This window comes from Toxorhynchites rutilus, chromosome 2 (genome assembly GCF_029784135.1).
Source record: "Toxorhynchites rutilus septentrionalis strain SRP chromosome 2, ASM2978413v1, whole genome shotgun sequence".
In the NCBI taxonomy this organism is placed as follows: Eukaryota; Metazoa; Arthropoda; class Insecta; order Diptera; family Culicidae; genus Toxorhynchites; species Toxorhynchites rutilus.
The window spans coordinates 232,481,866-232,509,623 of record NC_073745.1 but is presented as its reverse complement, the minus strand read 5'-3'; the positions used below and the strand labels follow the sequence as shown (position 1 = coordinate 232,509,623).

The following is a 27,758-nucleotide window of genomic DNA, read 5'->3' as shown; positions in this document are numbered from 1 at the left end:
AGCAAACAGAAATACGAATAGACCACGTTTTGATTGACGGTCGGCACTTTTCGGATATCATCGATGTCAGAACCTATCGTGGCACTAACATCGACTCAGAAAACAACTTGGTGATGATTAAACTGTGTTCTACACTGTCAGTCGTCAATAACATAAGACACCGGCGCTCACCACGGTACCACCTAAGACGACTGCGGGAGCCGAACGTTGCTGCAACCTACTCGCAGCATGTTGAATCTGTGTTACCGGGGGTAGACGAATTGGATGCTGCTCCCCTCGTTGAATGCTGGAACACCTTGAAAGCGGCAATTAGCAGCACATCAGAGACCGCCATCGAGGACAACGGAACGAATGGTTTGACGGCGAGTGCCTATGAGCGCTTCTGAACGAGAAGGATGCAGTATGCGTTGCCATGCTGCAACGAACAGCTCGGCAAAACGTGGGACGATACAGACTGAAGCGAAGGTAGCAAACACCTCTCTCGCGATATAAAAAGCGCCGCCTGGAAGATGAAGAGTGTGAGGAGATGAAACTGCTCTATCGTTCTCGAGAATCGTGGAAGTTCTTCAAGAAACTAATCGTCTCGCACAAAGGCTTTGTGCCGCGGGCCGAATTGTGCAGGAACATGGAAGAAGGCATCTTGACGCATCTTGAAGAGATCGAAAGGTGGAGGCAGCACTACCATGAACAGCGCGCAGACAGGAGACCAAGACGGTGTTGAATAACGATAACGTACCACCCCCGACGATGGGTGAAGTTAAGGAAGCAATTAATCCGCTGAAGAACCACAAGGCAGCTGGTAAGGATGGCCTCGCAGCGGAGCCCTTCAAGGGAGGTCCGAGAAATCGGGACACAGAACAGCTACCGGAAGGACGGGGTAATCTGCCTCATTTCTAAAAAAAAAGTGACAAGCTGGATTGTAGAAACTACCATGCAATCACGATCCTGAATGGTGCCTACAAAATTCTGTCTCAGATCTTCTATCGACGTCTATCGCCAATAGTAAGTAGATTCGTTGGAAGTTATCAGGCCGGATTCATGCCCGGTTGCTCGACAATGAACCAGATTTTTACACCGCGGTAGATCCACGAAAAGTGCCGCGAGTATCAGGTCTCTACGCACCACATCTTCGTCGATTTCAAAACCATATATGATACAATCAACCGACGACAGCTATCGAGAATCATGAACGAACACGACTTTCCCCGAAAGCTGACAAGACTGATTCAGGCAACGATGAACGGGCTGCGGTGCAGTGTGCGGATATCAGGCGATTTGTCGGAATCATGGACTCTCTTGTCTGCTCTTGAACGTGGCGCTGGAAGGTGTTATGTGGAGAGCGGATACGATTTTCAACAAGTCTAGTTAGTTTATCTACTTCGCCGAAGACGTGGACATAATCGAAAGAACACATGCGACGGTAGCTGGCTTGTATATCCGACTGAAACACGAAGCTGGGCTGATTGGGCTTGGGATCAATGCGTCTAAGACTGAATGCATGCTAGCAGGAGGGACTGATCGCAACAGAGTTCTTCTTAGTAGTAGTGTTGTGATCGACGGCGACGAGCTCGAGGTGGTAGAGCTGCCCTGCAAAGATTGCGTTCGCATCGAATTCGGTAGGAACAAGAAGGAGTGGAGCCCAGCGAGCGAGGTGGTTGGACCAGGTGGAACAGGGCTTGGCAAGGATCGGTGCGGTCGGGAGTTGGAGAACTGCGGCTATGAACCGACTACGTTGGCGGAAAAATGTTGTGAATCAGATTCAATCTCTTCAAGGGATGTAGAATCATTGTAAATAAATTATCTAAATTCATATCATCGCCTTCAAAATAGGGCCCTTCTGAGACAATACATTTTTTCCAACGAACAGTTCAGTCATCGAAACATTTTTATAACTGTGTTCTGGAGAACTGCCTTCAGTTCACGTAGGGAATTCGTGTATATGTCTTCAATGTTGTCACAATACTGTCCGTTGAAGTGTCAATTTAAGTTTCGGAAATAAGAAAAAGTCACACGGAGTCATATTTGGATCATACGGTGCTTGTTCAATCACTTTCGTGCCATTATTGGTCAAAGATTCGTTCACAATGATCGATCGATGGATTGGTGCAAAATCCGAGTGTTATCCTTCTACGAAACTGACCGTTTGCAGCGGATTTTTTCTCTCAAATGCCTAATAACGCCAAGGTCACACAACCTTTTATTGACCATTTGGCCCTCCGGAAAGAATTTCGAATCTGATCAATATCATATAAAAAAAATCATTTATATTTAACGACGCTGTAAACAAACTAAATGAAGGCTCTTGCTCAAAATTCACATTAAGACCACTGATAGTAACAGTTTGGCTGAAAAGTTCATGATTCAAGATGACGCCCCTTGCAAAAAATCTACTTGACTATCACAAAGCGCCATCTTTCAATGGATACGTGTCAAAATTTGACAGCAATCGGTCGATTGGTTCGTGAGTTACAGCATTGAGAGTGAAGGAACTTTTGTTATTGTGAAAAAAATGGAAAAATCCGAATTTCGTGTATTGATAGAGCATTGCTTTTTGAAGGAAAAAATACAGTGCAAACTAAAGCATGGCTTGACAAACGATATCCGGACTCTGCTCCAGCTATCGCGACTGTGGAATAGTACCGAAATTACCGAAATTACCGAATTACGGAAACTGAGGCCTATTTTGAGGAAAAACCGGAAGAGTACTATAAAAATGGTATCGAAAAGTTGCAAGATCGTTATAATCGCCGTATCACCCTCGAATTTAATTTTGCAAAAAAAAATAGTTTTACTGTGTTACCTTATAAACTTTCAGCCGGACTGTTAGTACCAACTTAAAAAAATGAAAATTTTCCCGATTCCCTTGAATACTGATGCGACGACGAAATACTGGGAGCGGAAAGCGGGTCAGGGATTGGGATTTCATCCTAACGTATGTATTTGGCTTAAGAAGCAGTTATGAGGATCGTGACTACAGACTCCGCGATAACTGAGATAAACGCTTGCAGCAGGTGACCGGACTGTGTCGATCTAAGCAGAGGTTCCAATAGAGTTTTCTAATGTATTCATTCCTCTGAACTTACATTGTTCAATAGAAACTATAGAGCAGCATGAACCAAAAATTCCAGATCTGAAAACTTGTCTTGACTCTAAATACATTTGACTAGCTGTGTAGATATTCACAGAATTTTTGTAAAAAAACTAAGCACCATTGTTTCCATTTTCGCGGTTTTTCGGAAACATTTTTCGCGGTTTCGGTTTCTCTTTAATCTCCTCGACCGACTGAAATCTCTTTCCACGAAGTGGCAACTACAACTTGGGGAATAAAAAAAGGGGCAATGCACGGTACGTTTCAATAAAAAAAAATTCCCGGTACTTTCTGATAATGGTGTATTCAAATAAATCGCTTAGTATCACTGGCATCAACAGCTTCAGTACAAACGTGTTACCGGTATTTTCCAATGTGACAAGTTCAACATCCAACGGACAGTCATAACGCCACGACCTGTGGCGATAGCTTCCGGTGAACAGTAGCGCAGTGCGTCTGAGGCAGTGATACGAAAATACGTCGGCCGATGCTTTGAAGTGCTCGGCGCCGGTAATGCTTTCCGGATACTACTATTGTTTTGCATTACAGAACTCAATTCGTTCGAATGCCTTCCGGCTCGACTCGTAAACATGTTGCTTACAGAAGTTGAGCGTTTTAGCACAGAAAAAAGGAATCCTTTTCATCTATACGCGCGCCACACCCGACCAAAGCCATCCAGCATTCAGCCCAGTGCTGGATGTTTTATTCAGTCGCCTTTCGTTTTTTTTGCTGTCGTTCCCATTTCTGGTGCAGCTTCTATCTTCCGCTGGGATACACTGGGATTGAGCTGAAGGTAAAAAAAATCCGAGGGATCAACAGAAAGGTAGCCTGTCGCCCTTTTGAGCGACACTTGAAATGAAAGTTTAATGTAAGCAAATGTTATTTAGGAATTTATCTACTCCGTGTGGGCGTCAGCTGTGTACCCTCGGACAATATATTCTGTCGTCCTGGAAGGACGCTGGTTTTGTTTTTGTTTTCCCGTCTAATGCAAGGGACTGAAATGTGGTATTGGTTTTACGATAAGTAAGCTTATTACTTTATTTATGTTAGCTTTATAGGCTCGGCAGTGTGCATATGATATAACCGATAGTTCTATTTGATTGGATTTGTTTGGTCGTATAATTTATACAATTCATTAACTGTGATGAACTGTGTACATAAATTTGTTTACTGAAAGTTGACTTCCACACTGATAAGGTGGAATCTCAAATCACTCCAAGTAATATAAAATGCCTTTATTTACGTAAAAGGTGGTTTATGATGTATTAACAACCTTTTCTTGAAATGTGACCAACATTTTGCGATACAGAACTTGTCAATATCTTAATCCTACTGAGATTATTGATGATTTTTTACCCAAAAACTCATGATTTTAATTTTGATTTACTCAAATACAAAAAATAACATAGTGTTGAAAATCACACATCATGTAGAGTGAATCATGTACTTTCAAATGCCGCTGTTAAATTTTGTTTATTTTTGCCACAGAAAGAATGATAAACAAATGAAGAGAGCGTATTTTTTGGGAAGAAATACCAATAACTTTGAGTCGAGTTGAGATATTGGCATGTTCTGCATCGCGAAATATTTATATTAGTAATTGTAATTAGTAAGTAAAAGTCTTCCGAAGACAGTTTGCATGTAGAATTTTAAATATAAAAGTTATAACAAAAAAAAACATTTTTTTTCATGGTGACCTCAACGCAACTTTTTTTTTTAAAACCCCGATTTCTTTTACTTCCCCCTTGGGTGATCTTTCGATTTTCAAAAAACTCACACTTTGACCGCTTTGACCACTTTCCACTTAAGTCCGAAAAGCTATGAGCCGTTTAATAGGAGACATATTTCCACAACTTCCAATGTATAATACTTAACTATAGTACAAATAGTTATTATTTAATAATTCATCAAAGTAACTCAAATAACACCTCAGAAAAAATCTCATGCCCAGCACCGAACTACTAAAATTGTAAATATTGGATAGAATTATTCTTTAAAGTCTTGCCAGATGAGTCATTACTGAATTTGAACATCAACAATATTTTTCCATTCGAATTTCAATTTTTTCGAAATACAGTGGAATCCGTTTATAATGACATCGAAGGGAATCGATAAACCCGTCATAATAAGCGGACGTCATACAAAGCGTTTTGTTTCTTACAAAGAATTTGAAATGAAAACCAAACTTCGTTTGTAATTACATCATAATAAGCGGTTTGTCAATATAAACGGAGTCATACCAAACGGATTCTACTGTATTCACTTATTCACACTGAGTGGGGGTGAGAATGGGTCAAGCACAAAATTGAATTCCAGGCTCAGATTTTCAGATTTTCATGAAAATTGATAGTTTTATTCCTCATCGTAAAATATTAGTATTTTTTTTTTATTTTTTTTTCATCAGGGTGGCGATTTCCATTTTATGGTGGTCCGAAAAATCAACTTTTTCCCCTTTTTCTCCAAAAATGACCTTTTTCAATAATTCATAACTTTTGAATTACTGGACCGTTTTAGATGATCGATATATCAAATTAAACCAATGAGCTTTGTTTGAAAAACATTACACTTGAAAAAAAAACGATTTCGTTTTCGTAAATATTGATTTTAATTGTTTTTCATAGCTCACATAGTTTCGGAACTAAGGTCACCATATTTTTTATATTTTTTCTTGAAAGCTGAGGTTTTTTTTAATATAACATATCCGAATATCGGAGGGGTGCTTTTTTCGTTTTCGAGTGATTTTGGAAAGATAACATGTCTTCGGTTTTCGTTCAATATTCCTATGCGGCTGGACAACATCTATGCGACTAGAATCAAATTTTTATGAATATGTGGTATTTCATGTGGCTTCAAATTGGTATATCGATCGTTTGAATTGGCCCGGTAGTTTAAAAGTTATGAATATACAAAAAATCATTCTTGAAAAAAAAAGAGAAAAATGATTTTTCGGACCATCGGTTAATTTTGGAAAATCATAACTCAATAACACAAAATAACGCATCTCTGAATTTTGGATATGATATCTAAAAAAAATCTTAGATTTCAAGGCCACTACAAGGCCAAAATTCAAAATTTCTGCAAGTATAATCTTTTTCGAAAAGAGATTAGCCAATTTGATATGTCGATCATCTGAATCGGTGCAGTAGTTCAAAAGTTATGAGTTTTTTAAAAAAGGTTTTTTTTTGGTAAAATTGAGAAAAAATGATCTTTCGGACCACCCTTAAATGAAAATGGTCACCTATTTAATTTTATATATTGATTATCCGAATCGGTAGAGTAGTTCAAAAGTTATGAATTTGAAAAAAAAAGTCATTTTTGGAAAATAGGGATATAATTTTTTTTTGGGCAACCCTAAAATGCAAATGAACACCGTAATGATAAAAATACGGGTCCAATGTTTTGCGATAAAGAACAAAACTACCACTTTTCATGGAAATCTGAGAACCACTATATCGGTTTGACATAGAATGGCTGTATATAAACATTTCCATCGCACTTCTAGGTGGATTGACACTATTTTTGTAATCCAAATAATCATTCAAGACACTTACATGTTGTTAAATTATCTTGAAATTATTGAGAAATTGATTCCTAAACACAATTCTTAATAGAAAGCAATATTCACCAATTTGACCCATTTTCGCCCCCTCTAAGGGGTGAGATTGGGTCAACTTTATTTTAATTGTAGTTCAGCGAAAAATTTATATTATAAAACAATTCCTTGAACACTTACGAGTGTTCGTCATTAGAGAACATTTCTACGTAATCATAATTGTGATTTACTCTAATTTACGATAGTTCACGTTTTCTTATCGCGCAAACGTTCGTGGGTTCAATCGCAGAACTCTCCATTGATTGATCTTTACAGATTCCATTTGTATCTTCGCAATTTTCATTTACTGTAAGTTTTCTTATTACTTCTACCAAAACTCGCCATTATAATATAAATTTATTTTCAGACACAATTTTCGCTCAAGATTATTGATTCATTTGCGAATAACATTCTCCGTTACATGGAATACATGTTTGATACAGAAAAGTAAATTTCCATTCATAAATTATATTTTCCACCTGAGAATCATTTTCGCTCCACACTAACGGAACACAAAGCTTAATTCCGCAAACGCGAAACCCAATTGGGCTAACAATAATGTCATTGTAAAACTTATGAAAATGATATTCCTTCCAAACTTTCTGCGAACATCAAATGGACTAACAACGCTTACCATGTTGTAATTTTCGAACATATGGGAATTTTACGAATTTTCCGACCTTCCATCAGAGTTTTACGAAAATTTTCCGATTTTTCTCTCCACTATATTGATCTATGGGCCGAGACAAATACAACAAAATCAAGACGGCTCAAATCAGACCATTCCTTTTTCGGGTTTTGCGCTTAACAACACATTTGACTTTCTATTTTTATTTAAATAGATTATAATATTTTTGAAATATCTTCAAATATTCTGTCGAAATTTTGGTTCCCGGAATAAATCGCCACAGAAAACGACTGCAACAGAAACCACCGCTTATAAAATGTGTAGTAGGCTATAAATATTGTGGCGCGGTATTGTATTTCAAAACAAGAATTAACCGGGCAAACGTATCGCCCCAGGCAAACGTAACGCCCCGGGCAGACGTATACCGTCCGACGCTCGCTAGAGCTCGGTCGGACATTGCTAAAGGATCGTATCCTATGTTTCAAACTAACCGGGCAATCAGTGGATCCCAGGTTTGCGTGCGAGACACCGCCGCTTCCGACGGCGGGTCGGCGGTGGACTCGGATTGCGTCATCTTGGCGGCATGGGCCGCCTCGATTCCTTATCCTCGCCAAATGGGGACTTCGTCCCCATTACATTGTCCTCAGAATAAATTTCGAAAAACGAGAACAAGAGAATAAATTTATAATAGAAATGTGAGGCACATGATGTTTTTCCCGCGCCAAATATTTCTAGCCTACTACACTTTTTCTAAGCGGTTGTTTCTGTTGCAGTTGTTTACTGTGGCGATTTATTCCGGTCACCCGAAATTTTATGTGCATAACGATCGTATTCATGTGTTTAAATCTGTTGATTTATTCGCAATGTTTTCGAATTGCTTTAAACCTCGTCTCCTAAACTGTACTTCTAAGAGTGTTTTTTAGTTAACACCAAGGATTTCAAAATTAATTCAGTTTGCTGTATGTATGATTTTTTATTGAGGATAAGATTTCTTGGCAGTTGCCATTAATTTTTTTTTTCAAAAAATTCTCCGACATTTGATTCGTTTCTTTTGCGTTTCTGCAAACTGCTTTCTATACGCAGTTAACTATTTTGACTAACTGTATTGGCTTTTTGAGTACCAAATTCCTCACATCATCAGATTTCAATAGTCTTACGCACCGTATTTGCTGATATATACAATGGTAATTTGGAATATTATCAACAATTTTGGAATGATTTATAAATCCAGTATGACTTGCAACCGTGCAAGAAGCTCAGTCGTAATCGTAACCAATTTTGGTATTGGAAATTATTTTTTGGTGATAAAGGATTTAAACGAGTTGTATATATATTTCGACATGTCGATTGTCCCTTCATTGATAAAAATTTGTTGAAAATACTTCTTCATTAGACATATCCTGCAAACACATCCTCATGAATACACATAACTGGTCGGTATCAGTTGATTCGTCGAGTTGTAAGGATAGCAACCGGAACTCATCAATACATTCTATCAGCATCTCATCCAATTTTTTACTTTCAGCTTCTGTTCTACGTATAATTGTGTTTCTTGACAGCGCTTTGGTGTAGAACTACGTCTTACATTAAGGGTACTAAATCAGAAAACAGGTCACGTTTTTATGAAATAAAGTTAACGTTAATAACTATTTTTGTTGTGAACGGATTTTCATGATTTACATACCAATCGAATCGGAAATTCTCTAAGATTTGATTTCTATACTATACAGTACTATCCCATAGTCTGTATATGGTTTAAATTGATTTCCCGAACAGAGCTGTCAATAACGAGCAACGAAGAGGTAATCGTAAGATTTAAATTGAACAAAGGAAAAGAAGAAGAACGAAGGGGAATATTTGCCCCGCTGAGGCAGACGTTCATTTTTCGTAAGAACACCGACTGGACAACACCGTTGCTGGGCGAGCTGGACGGCGAGGGATCGAGTGCCTTTCTTAAAGCAATTGGGATGGACGCGACCAAGTTACTCACTCGCTGATGTCTCTGGTATTGCAATCATTGCATCAAACTGATGCCATTGCATTAATGTTTTGAGCTACACAATTGTGTGGGGAATCATCAAGTTAGGCTATCGTCGGCTCACCAAGAAAATAATTGTTCTGGAATTATGCCTGTGATTTGGTTTCGCATGGCGGTAGCAAAACTCTTTCCACCAAGGCTAACAGCTAAGCTAAAACACCTAACAGCTAATGTAGACAGGCAATATTAATAGGAAAGGGTGTTGAGAAGAGCGCAAAACGGAGATAAGTTTGTGTATATTTAGATGCTTCAAGCAATCGATATATGGATATTTGTGTGCGTACGTGCGTGCTTCATAACCCGTACGTAAAAATAGTGCATCTTCGCTACGCTGAAACCCCATTTGTATCTGCTCGCGTGTGCATTGGCGGTTGCAAATTATGCAGCCGTAATGATAAATTTAAACAAGGAGGGGAGATAGTGGGAGGGAAATATTTTCGCTAGGGAATTTGCTGGGAACGTTCTGGAATTTTGTATGTGATTCGGATTCGCTCGCCAGTAGCAAAACTTTCTCCATTAAGGATGAGAAAATGAGAAAGTTATGCAACTTTTTTCGAGGCCAGTCAATATTAACAGAAGCTTTTTTTGAGAATAAATGATGAGAAATGTTTATATTTCTATGCATGGCTCTGTATGCATCTATAAAAAAAGCTTGTTTGGCACTTGGTTTACGTTGTACGAACGATTCCGAGTGGTGCGATTCCACTGAGGCAATACTAAATAACAAGTAGCATGATATTTGATACTTGCGAATATTGTCCTTGTTGTTGTTTCCATACGGTGCCAAAGATATATGGATGTAGTTATAAGATGTGGAATAATGGTACTGGTGCAACAAGTATATAATCGACTGCAGCCGAGTCTAGGTCAATTGCGAAAAAGGCCACCGGAATAGTGTTCGAGGTAAATTTTCAATGCATTGACATGAAACAAATTGTGACATTCGATAGGACAAGGGTATTGTTTTGCGAGGGCGAGAATGAATCATCAATCAATTATCAACAACTGATTCTACAATTTAAAATACCATTTCAGGGCGATCAAACCATTCTACTAAACAGTTATTTCTAAAATTTCCCAGCATTATAAAATAATATCCGAAGTTATAAACAAGCGACTTGAATAAAATAACAGCGTAGTTCTACGTCAACAATGCGGTCGTGTCTGGGATAATTTTTTTTTCAATTAGATTCATTGCTAAAATTTTCAAACAATACTCTTGATGCAATAAAACTCCTCTCATCGTCTTCAAAAGCATTCTTATGCTTTAATTAAATTTCATTTACTTCAAATTATGCAATTGTGGCTATTTTCGACTTCAATTGAATTCAATGTTGAGAAAGTTTCTTTCCATTTTAATATTTTTTGGGAACGACTCCGGTTGTACATGACGGATTTTAGTAACATGTAAATATCAGACAGGCGGGCGACACTCCGTTGTTTCAGAACCGATGCCACCAGCAAGGTACTGATTTTCAGACAGCATCTACGCCTCCAACTGTCTACAGCGTAATTATTATTATTCGTGCACTTAAAAAATCGATATAACGTCTTCAAAAATACCTTGAACAATAATTAAAATACCCGAATACTTCACTTTATTCCTAACATCCGAGAAAAATTACGAAAATTCATCATTTTTCGACCTTCCAGACAGGGGCCTGCCCGTAAGCAATAACTCCAAAACAACGCATAGCATGGAGGGGCGCCCAGGCATGCGTAGCAAAAAAAAAAAATAAGTGTATTGGGGTAATGTGATGTGATGTTGTTTCAATTTGGCGAAAATCAAAGATTATTGGTTTCATGTACGGACAGAAACACGATGTTTTTTACTCAATTAAAAGATGAAATATAATACGGGGAAAAAATTCCAATTGAAAATTATTGTATTTTGACGCCCCAAAAGGTCAGCGCCCCCGGAAAATGCCGGGTTTGCCGCCCGCACACTACGCTACTGGCTCGGATAGGAAAGTATGCAAATGGACAGAACAAATGTGTGGTAAAATGGGAATGCTTCCAATTTTCATCAATTTAGACCATTTTCAAAATATAGATTTAATGTATAGTATATCAAACAAATTATAGAGAATTTCCGGTCCAATTGGTATGTAGATCGTCAAAATCCGTTCGCAGCAAAAATAGTTATCAACGTTAACTTTATTTCATAAATACGTGTTCTTTTTTCCGATTTGACACCTTACGTCAAAAAACATTCAAAACTCTGTCGGAATGTAATGTTTTGGACTTATGCATGCAATTATTAATCAACTTCGGAAAAAACGGTCGAAGTTGTTCGTGACTATCAACGTTCCGATATTTCTTGCATTACAATTCAAGCGTAAACATTAAGCTACAATGTTTTTTTCAGCTATACGACAGAAATCATTCCAGTCCGCTTATGCGTGTGGAACGAAATTGCCAAATAATCCCTGCCCTACTCTGGAATTCCGCATTAGCAATATAGAAAAGTCGAACCAACGAAAAAAATCTCATCTGTTGTTAGCAATTTAGCTAGGAACGAAGGCGAACCAAGAATCAATGCTATTGAGTGATTTTCATACATCGAACCGTCGTACCCTTCTCCAATCAGACCGACCGGACCAGTTTCCGCTTAATGTAGAAGACCTTCTTTCGGGGAATCTGAGTATGTAGACGGAATAATCGAGCACCGATCGGAGGGAAAGATAAGATGCAAAATAGACCGTCAACGGAAACTGGGAGAGACTGTCGAACGGGGAACAGGGAAACTTTTTGGGATGGGAACAGTAATTTGGTTCGATTATTGACTGTCTGAAGAAAAACACGGGCAAAAAACCAAGAGTTAACGTGGAAGTTTGCTTTGGGCAGCTTCTGAGAAAATCGTGAAGTCTGAGGAAAGAAAGTTTATAAACAAAACAAGTGCGCTAAATTGACGCTGATGATGAGTTTGTCGATTTGTTTGTTCCCGTTTCGCTGATGGTGTGCAGTTAAATCTTAATAGGACGCAAAACAAATGTTCCGTGTTATGTATCCTGATATTTTTTTTGTAATGGATTGATAAATATCACATTCAAATGGGTTTTTGGACTTGTCGTACTTCTCGAGGGCCGTAAATAGATTTTTAAACTTGACATGTCATCGTTCCCGCTTGACACATTCTCTCTCTGCAGATCGGAGAAAAATGATGATGTTCTGTCGAAACCCCCGGAAGTTCCCGGGGAACAAAGTGGAAATCGATTGCACCGCACCGCACCTCGATGGCACGTATGCGATAAGGGTTGCTGCACACAGCAGTCCTCCAGGCAACGAGCGATCACAAGTAGCTCCTCCGGGCGATTGGAATGACGAACGGATGCGCTTTTCAATTACAGTGCAGGATATGCTGCCATCATGTTCGCTCAAGTTGCAGCTGGAAGCGGTTGATGTTTTATCAGGTTCTTTTATTCAATTGCCTCGTTCAATTGAACGGTTGGATGACGCTGAAGCAGCACCTGTTGATGTAATATTAGTGTATGTGTGTGTGTGTGTGTGTGGTTCGCATCTGAACTGAATGCTCGATATATCTATGAGACGTGTATTCACATTTTCCCATTGAACTCACAGATTAGCTCCGCGTTAGAATTGTGGTGCTAACCGGATGTTTCATTTTACCTGCAAAAAGAAGAAATACGGGAGAAAGAGTTAGTATTGGGTTGTATGTGAATTGTATTTTTTTTTATCGTGAATGCGATTCAATTCTATGAAAAAAAGGTTTTTGTTATATAAAATATAATTCAACATATTATTTGAAAATCTTTGACGTTATAACATCAAAACGGATACTATAGGCAAAAAGACAGTGCCCACCTCCCTTTTTTCTGAATTTATTTCATTAATTTGGTTCAAATTAAAGTAATCTGTAACTGTAATCTTTTTTGATATCTTATTTTTATATTCTTATGCATTCTTCTAAGATTTCACTTATGTAAAACTGGAAAAAATATTTACTCAAAGAAACCAAACAAAACCGCTTTGAAAATCGATATGTTTTCGATAAGTTTCCATCGGAAGACCCCTCGATTGTTTATTATTTGACATTTTGGCATATTTTGCAGCATACGACTCAACTTGGCACATTTATAAACGTGATCGCATTTGATTCAGTTGAAAATATAGAGAACGCATTTGTTATGGAAGCAATTCCCCCATGTATTCGAAAAATTGATAGTTCGTGATGCGAGAACGGACACCAAGATCATGCGTGAAGTCAAGAAGAATCCGAATGTAACTGTCCGCGAGATCCAGGACACTCTATGGTTATCTGTTTTCGGTCGTCGTTGTCTCGTAGCACAGAGGTTCAACAGCAATGTTTTCCGGAAGCCTTCATTTATCTGCAAACCCAACAATGACAAACGTCTTAAGTTAGCTAAGCATCATTCTGATAAGTCTCTAGTGTTTTGGAAAACGGCTCTCTGGATAGACGAATCAAAATATGTGCTGTTTAACCGAAAGCGGCGGGTCTCCGTAGCCACATTGGTTGCGTGTTCGCTTAGTAAGCGATCGATCGTGAGTTATAAACTCAGGGCCCTCATTGACCATCTTTGTGTTGTTACAGAATAACTACGTCCACGCAACAATCATTAGCGATGGAGATCAATCCACGGTCGAAATAGGATCGATTCATCCATACAACTGCTCTGCTCAGCAAGACACATCGGGCTGCTGTTCTATTAATAACTCAACAATGATCATATCAACTGTCTCCGCTGTCCGGTGGTTTAACTGGATAACGGAAAAACAGAAGGAATACTCTTACCCCTAAATGGCTACTGTGTAAATGTACCATACGCAATGTTGTAGAAGGAAAAAATCTTACGCCGAAAATGGCTACTGAGTAATGTGCTAATTATAGATATGATAAACATATGACATGTACACGATTAAAAATTCGGCTCTGTTACTGCTAAAGTGCTAATGAGCCTAAATTAAACAAATGAGATAAAAAAACAGATTGATTCTTTTGTTCCAGTCTGAAAAACCTGAATTCACGATGCTACACACATGTATCACAGTTTCAGAAAACGAGCATGCGTAGAATTGGTGGATAAAAATTGAATCTCTAAAAAGAATTGACGTTTCGCTTGCATATTCGGCTTTTCGATGTCTTGTTTGTTACGTTCACTCTATGCGTTTTTTTCTGAATTTAATCAGAACAAAAATAAGCTTCGAAATCGGCTCAGCAACGATACGCTATTTTGGGTTTAGAAAAATTGTATTAAACATAGTGGCGGCAATACGAAAATTTTAATAAATGATAGCAATTTGCAATTCTAGATTACTAGATAACTAGATTGCAATTCAGAAAAAAAACTATGTATGAGCATCATGAAACACACGAATGACTTGCAAATGTACATGTAGTATTAGTAGTAAGTAAATGAGTATTTTTTGACGTACAACTACGTCTTTCATTAAGGTTGCCGAATCAGAAAACAGGTCACGTTTTTATGAAATAAAGTTAACGTTAATAACTATTTTTTTTCTTTTCCGATTTACATACCAAATGAATCAGAAATGCCCTAAGATTTGTTTGATATACTATACATTACAATCATACAATCAATACATTTAAATTGATGAAAATTTGAAGCATTCCCGTTTCCTCATATATTTGTTCTGTCCACTTGTGAGCTTTCCCGAACAGAGCAGTCAATAACGAGCAACTTATCGACCAGCAACGGATGGGAAATCGTAAGATGTAAAGTCTCCATGAACGAAGGAAAAGAAGAAGGAGAGGAAAGGGGGAATATTTGCCTAGAGTATAAACAGTGGATCTCGCTGAGGCAAACTTTTATTCTTTGTGAGGAAATCGACTGAACATTGATTGTTTTCTGTCACAAATGCATTGAACAGACGCTATGGTGAAGCAGGTGTTAAGGTTGTGGATCAACAAATTATTTACCAAGTTTTCAATAAGTTATATTAAGTTATTAATTTCTTTGGGCTCGCGTGCCAGTCGCAAAACTGCTTTCAACTAGGATTACTGAGCACTGCTTCATAATGATCAAGATTTGCACTAATCTTGATCATTATGAAGTAGTGCTACTCTTTTCGAGGCTGTTGAGATTAACAGATAGAGTTTAATTCGTTTATTTAGTAACCAAGAAAGTAAATGTCCTTCTGGAGTTTTGTTTGTGATTTGGTTTCGCTTGCCAGTAGCAAAACTTTCTCCACTAAGGATGACAGCTACGCTTTTCTCGAGTATTGTTCTTCGAGCACAAGAATGAATAATCAAACAATTATCGTCAAATACAATAATAAACATTTCAGAGCGATCAAACTGGTAGAATGATTATTTCAAAATTTTCGTGGCTTTATCAAATAATATCCGCAGTTATAACCAAGCGACTTGAATTAAACTACAGCGTAGTTCTACGTCAACAATGCGGTCGTGTCTTGAACACAACCTCCTATAATTTTTTTCATGCTAATGAATTAGTTTTTTCTCTACAACGAATATTTTCGATGGTACAGATATTTGGAAAAAAAGGACAGACGAGAATGATTTTTAACCCGTCTGGTACAGATTAAAATGTGGCAACAATGATCGTGGCATATTTAATGAGATTCTCCCGAATGTCATGAGTAGAGATGCCAACCTTCATGATTTTTCGGGATTTCCCAGATTTTTTGATACGTTCCCTCATATCGCGACAAACACTAAATTTTGTAAATTTTGCTTAATTTTTCTATAAAGTGATCCTAATTTTTCTTGATTTTCATATATTTTACTATATCTGAATGAAAATTATCTGTAATAAATATACAAAATTTCCTAGTAGGAAATAACAACTGTCATAATAACCTTCATAAGAAAAACTCTCCGGTATGAATTTGAATAATATTTAATTTTCCTTCGCTTATTATCAAACATTTATTAAAGCTTGAATTTGGCGTGAAAGATAGATCATTTATCAAATTTGTACACCGGAAGACATTTTCATATTTATAATTAAAATAATTACATGATGTTTTTCAATGCTTGAAATACGAAGTCTTAACTCTTACTTATCAATTTGTTTATACAATATCTGCAATTTTCATAAAAACTTTTCATTATAATATACAATTGTTATTCGATACAGTTTTTGTTTCATACTTTTCATCATTTGCGAAAAAACGTCTTAAGTTGTCCTTAGCACCAGCGTACATTTGGGAAGCTGAACTAGAGCAAAGTTTATGCTTGATCAAAAATTTGAACGAGCTGGAGAACCTGCAATGAATGTTCGGGAATTGAATGGAGTAGACAGACTGAAAAACAGCATTGATTGTTAGTGTTAAAGCACAGCAGTGGAACTCCATACAATTCACTGACTGAAAAGTGTCCACATTTTCATCGCTTGTTTACGAGAAGAATATAATTTATTCAGGCACACTTGATTTGAGAGTGTATGGATTTCTAGCTGTTTTGACGCAGGGTCTTTAATGAAGAATGATAAAATGGGAAGGTTTATATAAACATGTTTATTATTACATAAGTTTATTCAAATATTAATATTGCTCTTCTTCAACTATTCAGTACAATTTTATCAAAATTTGAAAGAGAAATTAAAAAAGGGATGTTTTTTTCAATATTTTTTGAGATGATTATTAAAAATCCGTGATTACCTTTGCTTACTTACCTTTGCTTATTTACCCCCGTTATTTATTAATTTTTCCTGCTTTTCGTTCTTTGACCTATCATTTAGACAATTCAATTTGAGAGGTTTAAAACTGCGACAAGATAAAAATTTGGTGTGAAAGAGCGAATTGTGGAAAATTAAGCGGCAAATTTTCTAAGCTTTATAATTAAAGTTTTTTTTGTAGTAATTAATTTCTGAATTTGTTTGAATGACCGATTGAAGTTGATTCATAGAATAAAATTTCATTTGATATGTCGATTTTTGAAATTGACTCAATGGTTGAAAAGTTATGACGTTTTCTAAGAAATCTTACTTACTTAATCAGCAAATGGCCCCAGTGGCATGTGCTGTACACAAAAGTCGTCTCCATTCACATGAATTTTATATTTTTTTCCAATTCTTAACTTTCAAATTTGTTTCAAGGTACAACATATTTTATCTTTTTATCAATCCGCAAACACGACTAGTAGTATCTTAAAAAAACCAAACTCATAAACGACAAAAAGAGTCTTCGATTGTATATTTTTTATATATTTTTTACAGTTTTACAGTACACATTCGATTATTGGCGCTTATTGGAGTGCTTTTGAATTGGCGGTTCGCCAGTTGGGGCACGCGCCAATCAAAAAGCAATCATCCGTCATAATTGTATGTCAGTTTTTGTTCCAATGCCATTTTTATTGAAGGGTCTTTGAATGTTAAAGTCAAAAAAGAAGGCACAGTTTTCAGCTTTGCAGTTTGTTTGACAAATGTTTTCGTTTAAAAATATATATAAATTTATATATATATATATATATATATATATATATATATATATATATATATATATATATATATATATATATATATAAATATAAAGTGAATTATATCACTTATATTTGTATATATATCATGCCGGGGGTTCGGGTTCAATTCCCGTTCTGGTCGGGGGAATTTTTCATCGAAGAAATTATCTCCGACCTGAACTGTGGTCACGCGTATTTTAGAGCTTGCCACTCAGATGCATTCAAGACGTGTTATTTGGCACAGAAATCAGAATTGAGTACTAATAAAAACGACGCAAGTAATACTACGTTGAAACGGCGAAGTTCCTCTAGGAACGTTATAGTCATCTAAGAAGAAGAAGAAGTGAATTATATCACATCCACTATTCAAGGAAGTTAATGATACTTTTATTTTCTAGCATCAATCCAAATGCAATAATCCTAATAATTATTATGGCCGCACTAAAAGACATGAAAAACAACAAGAAAAACTCGAACTTAGAAATACGGGAACTATGGCAGTATTACTTTAGCCATTCCATGTCAAACCGTTATAGTGGTTTTCAGATTTCCGTGAAACTGCTATGTTGTTTTCGTTATGGTAAAACATTGAACCTGTATTATTTTTTTTTGGGTGATTCGATTTTTTTCACTTTTCCCAAAAATGACTTTTATCAAAAACTCATAACTTTTGAACCACTATGCCGATTAAGATGATCGACACATCAAATTGAAGTTAATTAGTTTTTTTTGGAAAAATATCAAACTTGCAAGAAATTAGAATTTTGTTTTCGTAATTATTGATTGTATCCATTTTATATAGTTTACATGGTTTCGGGACCAACTACACTATAATTTTCTATATTTTCTCTTGAAAACTGAGAATTTTTCATACATTTACATTCTTTACTCAAAATCAGATGTGTTTTTTTTTTCTTTTCTGAGTTATAATTTTAACCGAGATGATCGATATATCAAATTAAAGCCAATGAGCTAGAATTTTTTGGAAAAATATTGCACTTGCGAAAAAAATGAATTTTGTTTTCGTGATTAATAATTGTATCTGTTTTTTATAGTTTACATGGTTTCGGGACCAAAGGCGCATATTTTTCCTTGAAATCTGAGGATTTTTTATTTAACACATTAGAAAATCAGACATGAGTTCTTATTCGTTCTTGAGTTATGATTTTTCAAAGTTAACATGTTTTTAAGCTTCGTTCGATCATCCTATGCGACTAGACTATATATATATGCAAATAGAATTCCCCTTTTTGCAAGTGTGAAATTATTGACTTCAATTATCTCTGTCGATTATCTGAATCGGTTCAGTAGATCAAAAGTTATGAATTTTTGAAAAACGTAATTTTTGGAAAAAAGGAGAAAAATGATTTTTTGAACCATCGGTTAAATTTGAAAAATCGTAATTTAAAAATGAAGAAGAGCACATTTTCGGATATGTTATCTAAAAAATCCTCAGCTTTCGAGAAAAAATATTAAAAAAGCGCTCTTCATCAATGAAAACTATAAAGAACAAATACGATCAATAATTAAGAAAACAATTTTTTTTGCGAATGTAGTATTTTCAAAAAAGTATTTTTGGAAAAAAGGGGAAAAACAAGATTATTCGAACCACCCTAAAATGGAATTGGATCTAATATTTTGCGATAAGGAACAAAACTACCAATTTACACGAAAATCTGAGAACCACTATATCGGTTTGGCATGGAATATACATAACAATATAAAAATATAGTTTGGCGTTAATTTCCCAGGCAACTAAAAAGCTGATTACTAGAAACTAATTGATGTTAACGTTTCATTACCTTGTAAATTCTATATACAATACCAACAGAGGGTATTTAAAAAAATAAAAATGGCTTTTTACGAGGTGTGTTCGAAACTGAAAAAAATGAAATTTATTCAGAAATCATATTTTTATGTTGTTTTTTAAGCGTACATACATTACCTAGTCGTATAATTATTGTATCATTCAATTTATTTCGATGAGAATGCTTTAAAACATTCCAACTGATGCTCTGACCACATTTTAATTTTTTTATTCAATGTCCAGTTTCTATGGCGATGCTATCCTTTCTCCTGAGCTCGAACTTGAGGAAGAAACTGAAGAGAAGAAATTTATTTAACAAAAAATCTCCGGCTAGAGCGGGAAATGAGTTTGCACCCCCCTGTATGACATGTAGTGCGCCAACTCCACGGGAGCTACAGTGCGTATAGCATAGTGAAATCACGGAATATGAATCTTCCTCCAAGGAGCATCAACACCTATTAAAAAGGTGCATAGCTTCAAATACCTGGGTGTCATTTTAGACTCAACCTTGTCGTGGAGCTTCCATGTAAATTTCGTTGTAAAAAAACTCGCATCCCTTTGTGGTATCTTGAAGAGAGTATCACCTTTCCTGCCTCACAAAGCTCTGATTAACTTCTATTTTGCATGCATCCATTCTCAACTCCAATACGGGCTACTGGTTTGGGGCTATGCATGCAAAACAAGACTTAAAAAAATACAAACATTGCAGAACAGGTGTCTTAAAATAATTTATAGGCTACCGAGTTTGTACTCAACTCTAGACCTGTATCAAAATGAGACTCACAGTATCTTGCCTCTTATTGGATTGCGGGAACTTCAGTCTTTGAAACTTATACATAACATATTACACAATAACAACATACACCATAACATGACAATCCCCACCGCGAGTCATCATTACGTTACACGACAAGCACAACACTTATTACGAACTCGAGCAACATCTAGCATTGGTCAACAGCGTTTTCTTTTTAATGGACCGTCGCTATTCAACAGTTTACCTTCGCATATCAGGTCGATAACCAGTATAGACTTGTTCAGGGCAAAGCTGCGATTGCTCCTGAAGACGAAAATTAACTCTTTTTTAATATAGATATTTCAATTTTTTATGTAGACAGACTGACAGACAGACATAATTGTAGACATACAGTAGTCTGATCTTAATAATTAGTTTAATTGTGCACTCTTTTTGGATCCCTTAAAAGAATATCACTTCACTGGGATCCAACAGGTACTAATTGTTATGTATTGTACTCTTACCTCTAAGTGTTGTAGCGTCCTGTGAAACAAAAAAAAAAGGAGACCAACTCTAGGAAGCTCGAGTATGAGTTTCTTAGAGATGGGGGTGAGAGGAGGGAAAAAAAAAAAAAAAAAACACAGGAAAAATATGTTTGGCTACATGTGGGTAAACTGTCATTTTAAATCATATACGGAAAAACTGTAAGTTTTTTGTTACAAATGAACTTTTTTTTTTAATGATGTGCCCAATCTATATAAATAAATAATGCAAATTGAAATCAGTCGACCTGACATGAACATGGCATCATGATTCAGTAATGACAATTTAAAATAAAAAGTTTACACAATCACCCTCGTTCGTGAGTGTGATCACTTACGACCAATAATGTTTGTAGCAAATATTTTTTTCACCTTTTATTCATAAACTCCGGGTGACATGCATTTGTGACCTGCACTGATTCTGTGTACAAAGCTTTCATCGCCTCTGATGGGTTTCGTCGGAAACCAAACAAGAGACATAAAAATGAATTTTCCATCCATTATGGATGGGTCCGTTTTTGGAACGAAAACCTTTACACAACGGGTGGCGAGCAATGCGAGTACGAACCAATACGAACCGTAGGTAGACAGAAGCTTACCACTCACAATGTGGATCATTGTTTTGGGTGAGCACCATTTTCGATTGATTCGAAACGGAAAATTTAGTCAGATAAACAAAACCAACTCTCTATGCGGCACAGCGAATTGGAGGTTCGTTCGCGAACCGTTCACTGTTCAAATTTTGAATCCATAATTCATCCGATTGGCAAACAAATCTCGCGATCCTGATTCTTGTCATCTATTGTTGAACCGCCAACAAAACTAGTGCTCATCCAACTTTCACCACCACTGTCATATGAATTGAATGCAGCCACTCTAATGGAGACGAGCTGTACTTTTTATTTGCAAACAACCACGCGTCCCGCTGGCTCTGTCCACAGGTCATCGGCAAATTTGCACGAGTGTTACGGTTGTTTGCTAATTTGTACACAAAATGTGTACCAAATTTGTCACCATGCCAGCGCCATCAGCACCAGATAGTCCGTTCTCCGTTTGGGGAAAATGTGGACGGAACAAGCTGTTTGAATCTGACAGGTTGCTTGTGTTGTATGATATGTTACAGAAATGTAAAATGGTTCCTCCCCGTCTTAACAGCATACATGATGTTACAGAGATCCTGTGTTGTCATACGTAACTGCTGCTCCCTGGTTGGGGATTCTCCGTTGGTTGAATATATATATTCACCGAATGATGGGATTAGGCGGTGACAGTGGGTCAAGTGATATTAACGCGGTGAATTAATTGTGTGGGTATGGGGGTGAGCGAAATTAAGGCCACCAGCAGCAACCACTAACTGTTGTCCCGATGTTGTACCCTCATAACAATAATAATGGGTCTCTGCTCCAATGTAAATGGAGTGACTGCCGAATGGCGAGCAATTTGCTGATCCCAAATGGGCAACAATGCCGAATTTTTGAAATCCTACTGGGATTACTTATGTTAGATGGTGGTAGTTGTTCATGGTTTAATAATTGCAAAATGTATTATTCGATTCGAACATATTGTCATATTGTCGCATCGTGTAGTGCGGGGCAAAGGTGCACACCTAACTGGTGTCGTCCAATAACTATTGAAATAAAAGCAAATAAAATTCAGTTTGCTTACCAAATTGCAACTATATATATTACCTTCGAAACGTAGTACAAGAATTTCTCGAGTTTTGTTTGTATTTGGACAAAAATCTTTTTTAATACAAAATGACAAATGCGAACTCTGCAATAGTTCGCCAGATCCTCCGACTTCTCACTCGTAAAAACTGGCCTGAACCGCCCTTGGTGCTTGCTGGCACATCCCAGCAGAAGTAGATTGAGCACATTACCGTACCTTAAGCTGTGGTTTCGGAGACGAATGAATTATAAGATTTGTAGTCTCCCCAAACAAAGTAAATAATAAAAAAGAACTGAGGTTTTGGAGACGAACTCTACGATCTGTCGAGAAATAAACGAGCTATAAGCGTTCTGAAAAACCAACAGTAAATACAGGGACGGATGACCTTCGAATTAAAGTCCTTTAAAATAAGAACAGAGCAGCAGGAAATACATAGCTCATCATGTTGCTCCTTAGTTATTTCTCTATGCAATGCAGATGTAACGTCAGTCAATTTTCAACATCAGTTATCAACCAAAGAAAGCAGAGAAAATTCGTTAATGCCATCCTGCATACAACGTGTTGTAATTTGAAGCCACTTTTAATTCGGAAACCATACATGGGTTTGTGAAAACTGAATGATCAATTTAAAAGACCCCAACCACCAATAAGTTCAAGAACAAGCATAAACAAAAAAAAATCAGTTTATATTATTATGTCACTTTATAATGCATTGGTATTGTGAAAAACTTTTAATAACTCTTCTTTGAAAGGTTTAATGGCCCTGAAAAGCGCCGTGTTTTACGGTGGCTGGTTTTGCCACCAAAGCAGTCTGAATAAACAAACTTTTTCTTTCTCCTACCTGCTGCCGTTTTGCGATTGCGTTTGCCACTCGCTGAAACTAGTTGTTGCCTTGATGAGCGCCGAACCGAAGCTGCTCCGTTCTTGATGCGTGTTTTCTGATTGTCGTGAGCAGCTTTGCGAGCCAACTCGAGCACTCCGACGGCCGAAATTTTATAATCGCTGTTAAGATGTGATGCGATGCGATGTTAAACGATGCCGTAAAACCACACGGGTTTACGGTTTGAAAGAAAATAAGATATTTTTTTGGGGTCCGCGTGTTTTATACTCTAGCGGTACACACTCACAGGATAGAGACAAATCGGCAGACTCAGCCAAAGGGGCGGGTCCAACGAGACGAACGAATGTGCGTTAAAAGGCAGCGATGGCAAAAAAATACATTCATTACGATTTGTTCGCTCGTTGGATTCACATGCAGGGTCCTATTCAGGATCACAAAATTATCTTCAATCTAAAGAGTTTATTGTTTTGTTATCACTCGATATCCCCATCTTGTTCGGCTAAACCTTTCTGTTTAGCGATTGCGTTTGTCACTCGCCACAGCTTTCACAGTTGGAAAATTTCTTCCCATCCAGCTTGTGACATATTGTACAGTAAATTACATTTAATGGCACGTCGCATTACCACCACTCAGTGTCGGATTGGAGGTTTTTTTTTTTTTTTTTCTGTATTGTAGTGATTTTCAACACATTTTGGCTGGTTCGTCACTTTTAACTTCCATTTTTGGAAGAATGTCGGGAGTGAGAATTGAACTCGTGACCTTGAGCGTGAGAGGTATGGAAGTACCCACTACGCCAGATCGCCTCCAGATTGGAGGTAATTTTAACCTGTAATTGAACATTTGCGATGACAGTGGTACAGTGTCGACTTTCAATGTGGGGTCATAATTTGGACCCCGAACTCTATGTTTACAAAAATGTCCAACTAAATATGTCGCATTACATGTCCGTCCAATTAGCTAAATGTCGAACTAATTGTAAATTACTGTACTTTCAATCTGGAAACAATTGAGGAATTGGTGAAAACTGAATAATCAGGAAAGTCTCCAACTATCAATAAGCTCAGAACAACTGCCAAATTCACATACTCATCAGATCCTGGCGCCGTGTTTTATGGAATGGTTCCAATTTGAACACCATGAACACAAAACCATTTCGAACGCCCTCGATGCCGCCTTGTTCTGGATTTGCCACCAAAGCAGATTGTATAAAGAACAAACTTTTTTCTTCTGCTACCACCATTCTTTGTGTGGACACCGACTGGACAACATCGTTGCTGGACGGGCTGGACGGCGAGGGATCGAGTGCCTTTCTCAAGGCAAGAGGGCGGAGGTGGTAGCGCTGGAGTAGAATAGAGTAGAGTTTTCAAAGGGCCTTTCTCAAGGCTAGAGACGAATGAACTGCAAAAGTTTAAAGTCTCTATAATACAATACCTACCTTCCTTCCTTCTGCTACCAGCTGCCGTTTTGCGATTGCGTTTGCCACTCGCCACCTGCTGCAGCTGCATGTTGTCTTGATGTCCACCGAACCGAATGTATTCTGTTCCGAATGCGGGTTTTCTTATCGTCGCGAGCAGCTTTGCCAGCTAACTCGATCACTTCGGCGGCCGAAACTATATAACGCCGGCTAGGTGGACTGTTGCACTGGTACTAACGCGCTCGGCCTAGCTACCCTTGCGGGGAACTCCAGACCAACACGGTTCGAGCGGGATTTTGCCTTTCCCTTCACTTTTCCTCGTTTGCCATGTCCAGACATGGCTGCTTGGGTTGGTTTGTTGATGTGTTGTGATGCGAACTGATGTGGTGTACGGTTTGAATGAGAATGATCGTTACGGCAGCGGAGCGGGGATTTTTAAGCTGACTGGCTGGCTCGAGAATTACGCATGTGTGAGACTGCGACCAATGTTTTGTTCATTTTTTTTCTTTTTCCTTTCCAATCGTGCTTCATACTATTTCGCTGCTGCTCTGGTTGCCCGTTTTGGTCGGTACGATTTGAGGAGCACAAAATTGACCAATCAAAAATGGGCACATAGTGCATTTGGACAATGCTTGATATTTCACAATTATTCAATTATTTATCTCAAGAAAAATGAAATGTTATTCGTTATGATGCGTAGATATATTTCCTATCAATTGATGCAAAAACCTTTGCGATTTATTGAGAAATGCTCGAGTTATAAGCGTTCCAAATCTTGCATTTTTTCCTACTTGTTCAGTGCCTAGATTTCCATTTCACCCCCTATATCTTCCGGTTAGACGTAGTCCTACGTCAAAAATATCAATGTTAAAAAGCATTCCCAAATCTGAAGATAACGAAATCACCTTCTGGACAAACCAATACAATTGTCAATTTAGTAGGTACCGTCAGTGCTGCCGCATGTGATTGTGGTTGTCATTCTTTGCTGATAAATTGATAATTGTTTTTGCGTTTACGACCAGCCCCAATAAAATACTTCCTTTCGAGCGATAAACAAAAACAATAGTGACTAAGAGGAGTTTTGATAAATCCCGAAATCGTTATCTTCAATGAAGACAATATGCCTCCGGTCACACGTTTGCTGGGATATCTCCGTCAAAGTTTCGTCCACATTGCTTAGATGTCGATTATGTTATCACCGGAATCATGGGACCCGTTATGACCAGAATCACGAGATGCAGACAAGCTGATCAGTTCAATGAACATTGTATGTATCAATATTGTATCAAGCTTGGTGCATCACATGGATCTCCATTAAACATTTAGCGTTGCAAGCCATCCAATTCACATTCCTGTTTCGGATACGAAATACCACTCTGAGCAACTGTTGACTGAAAACATTTATCAACTTGTTATAGATGTCGATGCACTTTCAGCATTTGTACTTTTGGGGGTAACCTTCCGGAAGATTTTAGCCCAAATCGATAAGTTTATAATTCCTTCTCCGAATATCGAGCAGAACAGTCTCGGGGCTAGCATCGAGTTTTGCATCTATCTTCTGTATCTCCTCGGTTGCCGGCGTGTAGTCAAATCTATGACTGTAACATTGTTGAGTTATTTCTTCCGTAGAGTATGAGGCATGGAGCGAGTGCAATGCCGATTGGATTACCAATTCCCATTTCACTTGAATGCTTGGTAATGTTATGTTATATTCATATGCTTGTAGGATCAATTTTCCTCCTGCGCTCTTTGGCACAGACCGAGTTGGGGGAGCCTTGTAAATCGGAGTGAAACAATGTCGGGAAACAGCAGCACCATTATTGAACAACAGCTCTCGAATTCATCAAATTGGAAATGTTATTAAAATGTCTATCGCTTGCGCACGTAACTATCGTTTTCCAATCGACATGATAAAACCTGTAATCCAGTTCATTGGAAATTAATCAGAATTATGCTGAAACGTGTCAGTCGATGGGCACAGATTGGACGACATCCGCATCCGACAGATGATTTTCTTTCCATTATAGCCCTTCGCGGAAGCAATCTTTCTATTGGCACTTTGTCAAGTTTTCGTCGATTTTATCCGGTGTCAAAAAATAGAGAAAATAACGGACGGAACCCAAAGTTTTCCCACTAACGTTAAAACCCAGCTGGGCTTCAGGTTGCTCCGACACCAAATAATAACATCGTAAGTTTCCCTCGAAACTCATTTTAAATTTTATTAGCGGACCAAATCTGACACATCGCTGATGACGGATTTCGTCTTTGCGATGGTGGGGATCCTATTCGTGAGACAGCTAGAGAAAAGGGGTAAGGAAACGAGGTGTGATCGCATAATTATTTCCCTGCCGAAATTTATTGGAAAACCTTTTGCGTCTCATATTCTCGACAGTAAAATGATGAAATGGAACCGCTAGCCGAGTTGGGCCGTTTTTCGTGACAATAAATAAACTTGTTGGAGGATACTTTAGAGGTTTGGTCGGGCTCAGGCTGATAGGATGCGGCAATATAAATCATGCTCTACCCATGGATGGCTGGATTATTCCTCATGGATCGGTGCTAGACGATGAACTAATGGAAAATGGGTAATCTCCAATTTTCGAGCTAATGAATAATGGTCGTAGAAAGGCGCAGAAATTTGTCACCTGGATTCTGGAAAGGAAAGCGGTCAATGTTTGCGTAGAGTTGAAATAAACTGGAATACTGGCGGTTGTTTCAAATCGGCATGCATTACAACTACTATTTTGTGTCTTTGAGTAAAGACGATTAGAATGGATTGGAATAGATTACGGAATATTTGAAAATAAACAGTTCGATTATTAACGTAGGACTACGTTTTTCATTTCTATACTAGGGTGGGTTGTTGAGAGCGAACCCCGTTGGGTCGATGAGGCAGGCGAAATGTCGAAACTAGGTGACAGTGACATGACTGACAGTGCGAACCGAATTAAAATAGACAAACAATCAGACATACAAAAC

At 37.7% G+C, this 27,758-nt stretch overlaps 1 protein-coding gene across 3 annotated transcripts in view; it reads right to left on the bottom strand.

Annotated features, from left to right (window-relative positions):
• Nucleotides 1–27,758, bottom strand: part of LOC129767205 (uncharacterized) — an 823,328-nt gene that overhangs the window by 264,335 nt on the left and 531,235 nt on the right. The window lies entirely within an intron of this gene.